Here is a 12,479-nt window from a genome sequence, read left to right as displayed (position 1 = left end):
TTACAATGTAATAGTGGTTCTTATTCTCATATAATGTTACTAAGTTCACAGACAATACTTTCTTCTGTTCCGCTTATAGCCTTAGTAGCATCTTAGTCCATTTTGTGCTGTTGTGTGACAGGATTCCTGAGTTTAGAAAGAATAGAAATTTATTTCTCATGTGTCTAGAGGATGGGAAATCTGAGATAAAAGGGACTGTAGGTGGATTACTGGCAAAGCCCTGGCCTCTGTTTATTGGGTGTACCTTGAATGTTGTATCCTGTGGAGAAGTTGTTTGTTCTTTACATGAGAAAAGGGTTGAGGAGCCAAAGAGACAAAAGAAAGCCTAGCTTGTCATTCTCCGGAGTCATCTGAAGGTTGTACCTAATGCCACTACCATGGCAGTTACATTTTATCTTGGGTCTTCCAGGGAATGAACATTCAAATCATGGCTGCTCACTTTCACTTTTCAGCTTGTGTGAATAGTCAACACTTTTCTCCATCTCTTCCAGCAAATGCGTGCTCCCACCTAAGGTCCCTTTCCAGCCCTCACAAAGTCTTATTTTTATGACAAAGGTTATTGAGTTTATGACCTATCCTAAAACATTAAAGCAATGATCTTAGCAAATGGGAGAGAAACTTTAAAGGGAAATATTTTAGCCGTCTCTGAATATCTAAAAGCTCCTGTGCGTCTATCTTGAGAACCCTATGCACCTTATGCTATTATAGAGAGAGGCTGTGGGCCAGAGAATGGAAGTGTACAGGTAAGGTGTAAAACTGTAAATGATTGTGTGCTGGGTGTGTGTGCCAACAGAGGACAGCTCTGTAGAAGTGGTTCTCGCCTTCCACGTTCATCTGGCTTTGGGGATTAAAATCAGGTCATTAGGCTTGTAAGTGAAGTCCTTCCATCCTGTGAGCCAGTTTAAGTGAAATTAAGAAAGGACTTTCCACCGGGCAGTGGTGGCGCACACCTTTGATCCCAGCACTTGGGAGGCAGAGACAGGTGGATTTCTGAGTTCAAGGCCACTCTGTCGTGAAAAACCAAAAAGCAGAACAAACAAACAAACAAAAAAGGCTTTCCAACTAATTGTGTTAGCTCATAAAACAAGCACACAACCAAAAATCTCAAACCAAAAGGAGACAAAACAACAACAACAACAACAGGAAACAAAAAACAGGAAACCAATGAAATCCAAGCTTTCTTAAAATTTGTTAACTCCCTGGCAGGCAAGAGCACCTGCCTGCGTGGGTCCCGCGGCAGAGTGCTTGCAGAGTGCCTGCGTGGGTCCCGCGGCAGTGCTTGCAGAGTGCTTGCAGAGTGCCTGCGTGGGTCCCGCGGCAGTGCTTGCAGAGTCCTTGCGTGGGTCCCGCGGCAGAGTGCTTGCAGAGTGCTTGCAGAGTGCCTGCGTGGGTCCCGCGGCAGTGCTTGCAGAGTGCCTGCGTGGGTCCCGCGGCAGTGCTTGCAGAGTGCTTGCTTGCCTATAAGGATGAGCTGATGGAAAGGTTTCCACTGTGTTGAAGACAGATTAGATCAGAGGCTCCTGTTGTGGTTTGGGGGTGAGAGGTCCCATGGTCCCCAGTTAGTAGCAGGGCTTTAGAAGGTTGTAGGCCCTTTAAGAGGTGGATAGAGATTTGCTGGAAGAGGAGGTGGGTCATGGAGGGCCTATCAAGTTTGACAGCTTAGCACCACTTCCTGTTAGCACTCTGCAGTGTCTTCCCTGACTGCTGGTAAGTTCCTGGCCACAACGGGGAAGAATCCTCAGACTGTGAGGAAAAACAAACCCTTCCTGCCCCAAATTGCGTTTTGTTAGCTATTCTGATCATAGCAACAAGAAAGGCAAGTAAAACCGTTCTAAAACGGGTGTCTATCTGAAAACCAATTTTGAAACTCTAAAATGCAGATTCTCAGAGTCTGTCCTTGAAGCGTTTGTGAAAGGCGGCCTAGGGAGAGGGCTAGTGTTTTCCATTCACTCCTTAAGCCAGCCTCACAGAGGAGTCTTCCTACAGACCAACAAGGACAACTCTTCTCTGCATTAAAAGGACAGATGTTATCTGCAGCTGTTTCAGATGATACTTAACAACGTGATAAGATTGCACCCCAAAGACCTTAGAACACAGGTCCACCTTTGATTAAACACGGGTTTACCCTTTGATTGCTATCTCTGACGTGTTTTTCCCCAGTAATGACTGTATACAAACCATAATCCTGAAACAAACAAAGCTGCCTGTGAAATTATGGGTTAAAGGTTAATGATCTGTAGACAAAGTGTCTTTGGAATTCTGCACTCAAGTGTTGGGGGAGGGTGCTGCTCCCAGTCTCAGCTGCTAACTGGATAAATCTGTGATTGAAAAACCTCATTAAAGAGTACAGACTTTAGTCCTAGTCCTGTCCACTCCCCCCCCCCCCCCCCCCGTTTTTTTTTTTTTTTATTTATTTTTTTTATTTTTTTGAGACAGGGTCTTGATAGCATATTCTGGCCTCGAACTCATATTGTGGCTCCGGCTGGCCTTGAACTCATGATGATCCCCCTGCTTCAGCCTCCCAACTGCTAGGATTATAATCAGGCACCCCTGTATCTATTTTGATCAATTATTTGCCTCAGTTTCCTTATATCTAAAGTGCGTGGGGGAGGGCATGACAGTCTACAGAGGGAGATTTTCTCCAGGACTAAAGGTAAGTGCATCTCTAGTGCCTACCCAACATTTGGCATGGAGCAAAATTACATTAACTATCAATGTTCTCCTGTTTTTATTTTTTCCCCCTCAGTGTCAGAAAAGAGCAACTCTGTACGCTTTCTTCTGTCTGTAACTCAGAACGTAAGTTAGACCCTTGATATGGTAGCTTAAAAGTATTGTAAGCATTTCAAAAACACTTGGCTCTCGTTTTGAATGACGGTATATAGATAGTGTTTTGGCCCTCAACCTTTTCCAGACATTTCAGGGATACTTAAAGGAGAGTATATTCATGGAAAAGGAGTTGTTCAGGCCTTAACAGTTAGCAGCATTTCCAAAGGTTCTGAAAGGGGAGCTGTCTCAGAGTACATACATCTGTTCCAAAAGGGTTGACTACATTGGTTCATTCTCTAGCTAGTTACTTTGAATTTCAGCTACTTCCTTGGGCCTAAATTCAGTCAGGTATTTGCTTACCTTTATTATTAGTGTTTTCTGCTAACCTGTGCAAGCAGAGCTACAGTGTGACTAAGTTTCTGCTAGAAGTGGAGGAGTTAAGACTGTGGTTTCTGAATCTTTGGTTGTCACAGGCCAGTTAGCTACTTAGTGCAAGAGACAATACCACAGCTACTTCCCCTGGGCCAGCTGAAGCGGGTAGGCAAGTCAGGTTACATTTTGACTGGGTTCCTAGAGAAAGGGAATTAGGTTAAGTTATAAAAGAAATACATAGAATATGTAATACATATGCTCTCAGCAAATGTATTACAGCTGAACGAAGAAAAGAAGAAAAGAAACCAGGTCTGGTGGGGCATGACTTTAGTCCCAGTGTTTGAGAGGCAGAGGCAAGTAGATCTCTGTAAGTTCAAGGCCATCCAGGTCTATCTTAGTCCAGGCTAGCCTGGGATACATAGTGAGACACTGTCTCTGGAAAAAAGAAAAAAGAGAAAGGAAAGAAGAAATAAATAGATATAATTAATAATTAGAATTAGTTGCTAACAAGCAGGAAACAAGAAAACTGACAAAGAAAAGCTAAAAAGACAAATTCTGGCTCAACCCCACCTCTAGGAATTTAGAAAATCATGGAATAACCAAACTGATTGTATATGTCATGTCCTATACAATGGCAGAGTGTCAGACCACGAGCGGAGAAAATATATCCCAGAATTCTCCGAGAACACTGCCAAGAGTACTTTTAACAAGCCATCCAGCATGGGAGCTAAGAATCCCTATGGCCCAGGCACAGTTGCTTGTATAAGACAAGGAAGAAGAGACTCATTCATAATTCAGGCATGGCGGGAAAAACCTGTGGTCCCTACATTCAGGAAGATGAAGCAGAAGGATCGAGACTGTTTTGAGCTCAGCCTGGGCTATCTGATAAGACCCTGTCTCAAGAACAGAAGAAGAAGACAAAACAACGGTAAGTAGAATGATGAGAGGCTTGAAGAGGGAGGGATGGTGGAGCCAGGCCTAAGGAAAGACGGCATGCTGGGAGAATGGGCGCTACAAAGAGTCAGGAGACCCTTGCTCTAAGTGATCTCTCCCCAGTGAGCGAAGAGACAGCAGAACTTTTATTAGTCCCAGCCCCTAGCAATCATGTAAGGCCAAGTGTATTCAATCTCTAAGGGCAGGGAGCCTTGATGGCACCCTGGCTACAGAGTGAATAGTGAGGAATTAGGCACCATTGAGTCTTTCCCTGGGCTAGGTATTGGCACTCATTACGTTGCACTAACATGCATTAGCACATACTGTGTTCCTGAGACTGTAGCAGGCAAGAGAGATTTGAGCAGCTATAATAATGGTATTACTGATAAACATAATATATATGTATGTATGTGTGTATATATACACAGATACATGTATATATGTATATACACAGATACATATGTGTATATATATACACACATGCATATATATACTGTTATATGAGTGCATGCATATAGCAAATGTAATATTAATTTTTATTTATTTTATTTTTTACATCCCAATCACTGCCCCCTCCTGGCCCTCCTCTCACAAAATTCCTTCCCCTAATATTAATTTTTTTTTTTAACCATGGTGTGAAAGGGGCCTGCATCGAGTAGAAGCTGCCATTCAGGTTCTGCATTTGAATGTCTTTTTAGGTTAGCGACTTGCAGCCCAGTCCTTTCTCACGGTGTGGGGCAGTGCCATCCAGCTAGAGCAGCCAGTCAGCCATGAAATCATGCAGAAAAACAACTGCCACTATCTAATGTGCCGCATGGCTAAGCTAGAACATTTTGTAGTTAAGGGCATTCCATGTGGGCCTGAGTTATGGTATTTTCAATTTTCAATGGGATTATGGAGATGTTATCCAACTGTAAGTCATCTTTGGATCTTGTTGTGTGGGGGGCAGGAGGTTAGCTTCAGAGAACAAGGGAGAAATGACAGAGCGTTTGGGAAAGCAAACTTAAGCTTTCGGCCAGAGTCTGGATAAAAGATAGAAAGAAGAAAAAGAAAAGATTACACTTATTTGGTAAGAACTCAGAAAAGTTGTCAAGCTTAGCAGGGCTTTGAGGCAGCAGTTGTTTATCAACGGCAAGAGCTTGGGGCTCCTGAGAGGTATAAGTTCATTATATCCTTTAATTATGCCTCCCCTGTCTTAGCAGGTCCTCAGGTGAATTGGATTCCTGGGGGACAGGAGGGGTTCTCCTGGACAGGTGATTCACAGGCCCAGCTGGATTGTCTCTTAAGGGAGAAGTCAATGTGTGTAATATTCTGATTTTTGGAGCTGGTAAGAAGGTCCTGTCTCCACCCAAGGGCCAGAGAGAGAACTCAGAACCCATTCGTTTGATCAGGAGGAGGTAGCTTTCCCTTTAATGGGCCTCAACAAAGTTCTGACATCTCTGTCATTTCTTGCTCTCCACCCTCCCCACCAGGAGAAGCGATTGTGAAACTTTTCTTTCTAGTGTTACTAGGGAAACAGGAGTGGTTCACTCCTGTGTCATGAGGGAGGACTCCCTCATTAGCCTCCATATCTATGTAACATAATGAATCCTTTTTTATGGTATATAAATAACTATAGGATAAAGTGTGTGTGTGTGTATTCTATTGGTTCTGTTCCCCTTTAGAACTCTGCCTAATATAAGAGTGTGCATATATGATTGATTCATGTACATAAATATGTAATATATATGTAAATATAGAGGTAATATATGTAAATATGCATGTGTGGTGGTTTGAGCATGCTTGGCCTGTGGGAAGTGACTCTATTAGGGCTTGTGGCCTTGTTGGAGAAGTGTGTCACTGTGTAGGGGTGCTTCAAGGCCTCCTATGCTCAAGTTCCACCCAGTGAGATCCTCCTCCTGGCTGTCTGTAGAAGACAGCTTCTGCCTGCCTTTGGATCAAGATGTAGAACTCCCAGCTCCACTCCAGCACCATGCATGCCTGGATGCTGCCATGCTTCCTGCCTTGATAACAATGGACTCAACCTCTGAACCTGTAAGCCAGCCTCAATTAAATGTTGTCCTTTATGAAAATTGCCTTGGTCATGGTATCTCTTCACAGCAATGGAAACCCTAACTAAGACCGCATGTGTATCCATAACCAGCACGTGTGTGTGTGTGTGTGTGTGTGTGTGTGTGTGTGTGTGTGTGTGTGTTTAGTATTGGTAGTAGATGCCTTCCCCCCAAAGATCTTCTATTCTGGGGGATGGATAAGACAAGCTCACTTGCAATCTGAGTGTGAAGAAATGTCTGTGGTGACTTGAATACGCTTAGCCCAGAGAGTGGAGCTATTAGGAGGTGTGCTCTTGTTGGGGATAGATGTGGCCTTGTTGGAGGAAGTGTGTCAGTGTAGGAGTGGGCTTTGAGACCTTCCCCTTAGCTGCCTGAGGAGTCAGTCTACTCCTATTTGACTTCAGAACAAAATGTAGAACTCTCAGCTCCTCCAGCGCCATGCCTGCCTGGATGCTGCCATGCTTCCTGCCTTGGTAACAATGAACTCTGAACCTGTAAGCCAACCCCAACTGAATGCTATCCTTTACAAGAGTTGCCTTGGTCATGGTATCTCTTCACAGCAATGGAACCCTAACTGAGACACCATCTAAGTACCAATGCCCACACAGGCACTGTGAAGACCCAGAAGAAGTCATTTAAGGCTGAGGGGTCCATGGGGCAGTGAAGAGCATGCAGGGTTTCAGCAGGCATAGGTTTTATGTGTAGGGATTTCAAATGCTTGAGACAGGGGCGAGAGTGATGGAGAAGTCAAGAAGAGAAGTGTACTGTTTTTGGATGAGCACAGAGAACAATCTCACTCAGTTATTGGCCCTAGGACCCTGGACAAGAAACTCTCCATTTCTCAGAGGAATTCAATCATGTGGCCAAACTGTGACCAGCACTTCTCTTTGAGATGGATATAGATCTATTGTTCTTATTAGAAGCTCATTTCACTATTGTCCTCGGTTAAGATACATCTACCGTAGGCTTGATACCATGGAGCTTAAAGAAAATGGATACAAACACCTCCTAAAAACCCCACAGGGGACTTATAATATGGACTAATATAATAAACAAAATCTATATTCATCTGTCATCCACCCATCCATCCATCTATCCATCCATGCATTATTCATCCTCCCATTATTCATTTAATATTTATTAAATTTCTTCATTGAGTCTGACTGATCTTAGCTGACACAATAGGCAATTCATTAACTGCATCCACAGCTTAAAGAGTTGAAGCGATCTCCAGGCCTATGGCACATGCCTTTTGGTTTTCATTTGCTGCAGATGACAGAAAAATGGAGGTTGATCTTGACATTGCTGATTCTCTCCAGAATTCATTCACAGCAGGGGAGACCAAGCACATTTCTTTTAAGCTCAGAGATGTCCATTTCTATGATTCAGGGTCATTTGTTTGGCATGTAGATGGGATGGTACCAAGATTCAATGAGTGTTACCAAAGACCCCCGATCAAGTTGGTGGAAAGAGGCCAGAGGTGCAGCTCATTCATCTGTAGAGAGATGTTACAGGATGCTTTAGCTTGTGTACTCCCACTTCCCACCTAGACTTTGGGCCACCAATGGCCTCCTTCTGGAAGACTAAAAGTTGATTCTAGAGGGCTTCATTGCTACCATGTTCAGCGGCTGTCTCAGAGTAAGAGAGTAGGAAAGTCTTTTCAATGCCCACATACTTCTAGGACTTGTTTTGTAACTTTGGTTTGTGTTCTGGAAATAATTCCACTCAAGACCAAAAGGAATATAGCCTGCTCCTCAATGTATGACCTGCTTCCAAAAGTTTCCTTCTTTTTAAACATCAAGATTCCTTTGCTATGGAACTTTGTTGAAACCCCTTAGTGAGCCAGGGGTGTCAGCCTCAGCAGACAATTGAAAAAGTTTCAAGTTGTCATGTTTTAGATATGCAGTGATCCCCCTGTGTCTAGTTTCCTGTTTTCCAAGGTTTTAGGTAACTATAGTTAACCTTGGCTCAGATTAAGTGGAAAACTCTAGAAATAGATAATTCATACATTTAAAATAATTAATATAATATATTATTATAATTATTCTATATTACTATTAGTTGTTCATCTCTTATTATGCCTAACTGAACTTTATCAGGGGTATGCAGATATAGGAAAAACATTATATGTAGGATTTGCTCTTTGCAATTTCTGGAATTCAATGGGGGTTTTAGAATACATTCTCCACAGAGGAGGATGACTTTCATTGTTTCCAATATGGTTCGCTTTCTATTGCTATGTGTTCTAGATAGTTTTATGTCAACTTGATACAAGCTACAGTCTTCTGAGAGGAGGGAACCTTGATTAAGAAAATACCTTCACAAGACCGGGCTATAAGCAAGCCTGCAGGGCTTTTTTTTTCCCTTTTCTTTTCTTTTTTTTTTTTTTTTCAATTAGTGATTGATGAGAGAGGGCCCAGCCCATTGTGGATGGTTCCATCCCTGGGCTGGTAGCCCTGGATCTTATGAGAAAGCAGGTTGAGCAACCCATGATGAGCAAGCCAATAAGCTGCACTCCTCCATGGCCTATATCAGCTCCTGTCTCCTGGTTCCTGTCCTGTTTGAGTTCCTATCATGACTTCCTTCGGTGATGAACAATGATGTGAAAGTGTTGGTCAAATAAACCCTTTCCTCCACAAGTTGCTTTTGGTCATGCAATAGTAACTCTAAGACGCTATGGTAAGTATTAAGAAAAAACCATGAGAAATGTCCTGGATACTTGGTCCTCAGTCTGCACCATTACCCAATTATAACTCAGGCGGCTTTGGAAGGCACTTGTGTGTGTGGGCAGAATCTGGAAACATTTGGAGACGCTGTCTGGAGAAGCCCTGGAGGACTGACTGAAGCAGAGATGACAGAGAAGACTCCAGTGGGATTTCAGTAGGACAGAGGCAGATAGGATTGCTGCGAATTGAAACCTGTGCTCATGATGTCCCAAATGGGAAGAACAACTCTGGGAAATTAGACCAGAGGCCACGTGTGTTGTGTTACAACAAAAACCTTGTCCACAGTTTATCTCTGCCCTAGTAGTCTGGATGAGGCTTGATTTAAAAACGATGGGCTAACGAATGGAGTCAGGAAAACATCAAGGTGTCTCTGAATTCAGACTGAGTCATGGTTTTCCTGCTGGATGCTTTTAGCCAGGTTTATAGTACCAAAGAGGAGGAGAAGCATATCACAGAAAAATGTAATGCCTGTTTATCTAAAAGAGAAGTACATATAAAGTTGATAGCAAGGAAGGTCTAGTTTCTCAGGAGATTGTGGCCATCAAAAAGAAACCAAGTACTTTACACTACGGCAAAGATTCACAGACAGCTTCTAAGGCATTGGCCAGAGCCCCATCCTTCCGTATTTTCCAGGCATATGAAAAACTAGTCAGGAAGACTTTCCCTATAGCAGAGTGCACTCCTGGGTGCCTGTTGAAACAGGAAGCTTCACCGTGGTCAGAACTCATTGCCTGGGTCAAGGGGCCAGGCTACCTCTTGGGCTGGCAGTAGACATTAGTGCTGTCTGCAGGATGCTAGTTCTGTAGACATGCAAAATTATAGCATCATGGCGGCTTCTGCTAAATTCCAAAGGAAAGCATATGAAGCCAGACAATGTGTGGCCAAGTCAGAGTGCCTATCCACAGCTCTGACAGTCATGAGATGTAAGCAGTAAGCCACCAAGATGTTCTGTAGGTCAGGAACAAGGAATGTGGAGCTGGCTGTGGTGTGGCCTTTGTGTCATGCACTCGTTCTGAGGAGCAGTGGTCAGTCTCCACCTGATCTCATTCACTATCAAGTCTACAAGCAGAGGGATGCCAGGCTACCTGGAATGTAGGACAGCTTCAAACTGATTAACCCTAAACTTGCTCTTCTCTTTTTTCCCCCCATGAAAGAATTTGTAATTTCTTGCATTTTCTGTCAGGAGGAGATAAAGGGGGAAGTTGGTCTTGTGGAAAAGACAGCATCTCACGTTAAAGCCAGGCAAGGTGGCTCATACCAGTGATTTCAGTATTAATTTGAGTTTGAGGCCAGCATGATCACCCTGGGTTATAGAATGGGACCTTATTGAAAACACACACACACACACACTACACACACACTACACACAGGCTTAGTGAGCTGTGGGTAAGGGTGCTTGCTGCCAAGGTTGAAGACCTGAGTTCAATTCCCAGAAACCACAACATATGGTGGAAAGAGAGGTGTAGCCCGTGCAGTCGTCTCACCAGCAAGAAGACACGCGGACACTAGGTTCCTTCTGCAGCAACGTTTATTGTCCTCATCCGTAGGGAAAAAAGGGTCGAGCCAATAATCCGCACTGCTTATATACACCACAGTGCGGCGTGTCTGCCCATGATTGGCTGTTCGCTCATTACCCTACGTAATGCCCCAGAATGGGCCGTGACTTTTCACTCTACGCACATGCGCAAACAGTTCTCTATGCACATGCGCAAACAGTTGTTTACTAGGAGTTGACAGTGGAAGTAGGCGCCATCTTGCCATGGTGAATGTCTCTCCAGCTTTACCGCTCCCCACAGAGAGGCAACTCTCACAGGTTGCCCTCTGACTCAACATATGCATTTTGATTCTTGGACACCACACACACACACACACACACACACACACACACACACACACACACACAGTACATGTAAAATAAAAATTAATAGAATAACAACAACAAATAAGCAAAAAAATCCCTCCAAGCCCCAAATAAAAGGACAATTAAACAAGTAAAGAGTGGAAAAATGCCCATGAAATCTGGTGTTCTCAGAGGCAACACACATTCAGACATATGTCTTCATGGGCATAATGCTCCAGCCTGGTCTGCAGGGTGAGATCCTGTCACAAAAATAAAGCACACCCAAACCAACCAGCCATCTAGACAAACCAAAGCCAGGTCCAACTGTATTACTGGCCCTGCAAAGGTCACAACTAGGCCACTTCACTACTGTGAGGTTAGCTCAGGCCGTAACTAGCATAATTAAAATTCCACAGGAAGCCCAGCTCTCAGGACCAGAAGCCACAGGAAGGGACAGGGTAGGGAGTGAGCTGTGTTCAGTGGTGACAAGGTCCCTAGCTGAGTGACTCCCTAGGTGCCTGTGCATCTCTCCCTTAACCAGGCATATCTTTGTTTCTGAGCTCAGCAACAGTATTTCCAACTGCTCCTCTTGAAGGCACATCTAAGGGTGGGTGTAGCTGAAAGCCTCATAAGATCTCCATTCCTTAGAGGTAGTGCTGCCACAGGACCGGTCAATCTGATGCTCAATTCTGTGCCTAACAATCTCAACAAATGATCATTATTATAGAAGACCAAATCTCACATTTGAAACCCCAAAGAAACTCTATGCCCTAATATCAGAAAGTACCATGTACTTACTATGTTTTGAGAAAGGGTCTATGTAGTTCTGACTGGTTATGATTAACTCTAGAACAGTTGAAGATGACCTTGAACTCCACCTCTCAAGTGCTAGAATTATAGACAAGTGCTGCCATGTGTGTATGTGCACACACACACACACACACACACACACACAAACTCGCAAGGGTTTGTGTATATATATACATAAAGACAAGAGGTGGGCATCTTTCTCAACTGCTTTATCATATATTTTTGAGACACCACCTCTCACTGAACCTGGGACTCAACTGACTCAGGAAGATTCATTACCCAGAAAATCCCTCCTGTCTACCTCCCATCTCTTTTGTGTGTGTGGGTCTTGGGTCTCATGCACAACCCACTTTGCTGACTTGAGTCATCTTTCCAGACCCTTTTCCCTTTTCTAGAGACAGGGTCTCATTCTGTAGCTCATGTTAGAGTTCTATGCCCACAATAGACCCATTATTAATTTCTTTTTAACACAACTGTTTGTTTGTTTGCCTGTTTTGAGACAGGAACTCTTGTAGCCAAGGCTAGCCTCCAACTCACTGTGTAGTCAGTATGTAGTCAAAGTTGACCTTGAGCTGTCTGCATCATCTCCCTCCCAAGTCTTAGAACTGTATGCGTGTACTATCACACTTGTGGAATACAGTTTTAAAGGGCTATTTCTGCTTCTTATTCCCAAGCATCCAAAAATAGACAAAGAAGAAAAAGAAAAGCATACACATTTTAAGCTAAGTATGAATAAAGACTCATTTTATTAAATCACTAGAGGTACTGGTATATGCCTTTAAGTGGATCTCTGTGATGTGGTTAAGCCTGGTGTACATACAAGTTTCTGGTTAGCCATAGATACTTAATGAGAACCCTGTCTCAAAAAAACAAAAACAAAATAAAACAACCCTGCCGCAGACTGGGGTTTCTTGCGGGGGTCCCTGTTCCGCGGGACAAGGGATTCTGGCCAGGTGGGCACGGGATTCGGCTTTGACAAAC

This window comes from Mastomys coucha, unplaced genomic scaffold (assembly GCF_008632895.1).
Source record: "Mastomys coucha isolate ucsf_1 unplaced genomic scaffold, UCSF_Mcou_1 pScaffold7, whole genome shotgun sequence".
Taxonomy (NCBI): Eukaryota; Metazoa; Chordata; class Mammalia; order Rodentia; family Muridae; genus Mastomys; species Mastomys coucha.
This window is presented reverse-complemented; position numbering follows the sequence as displayed.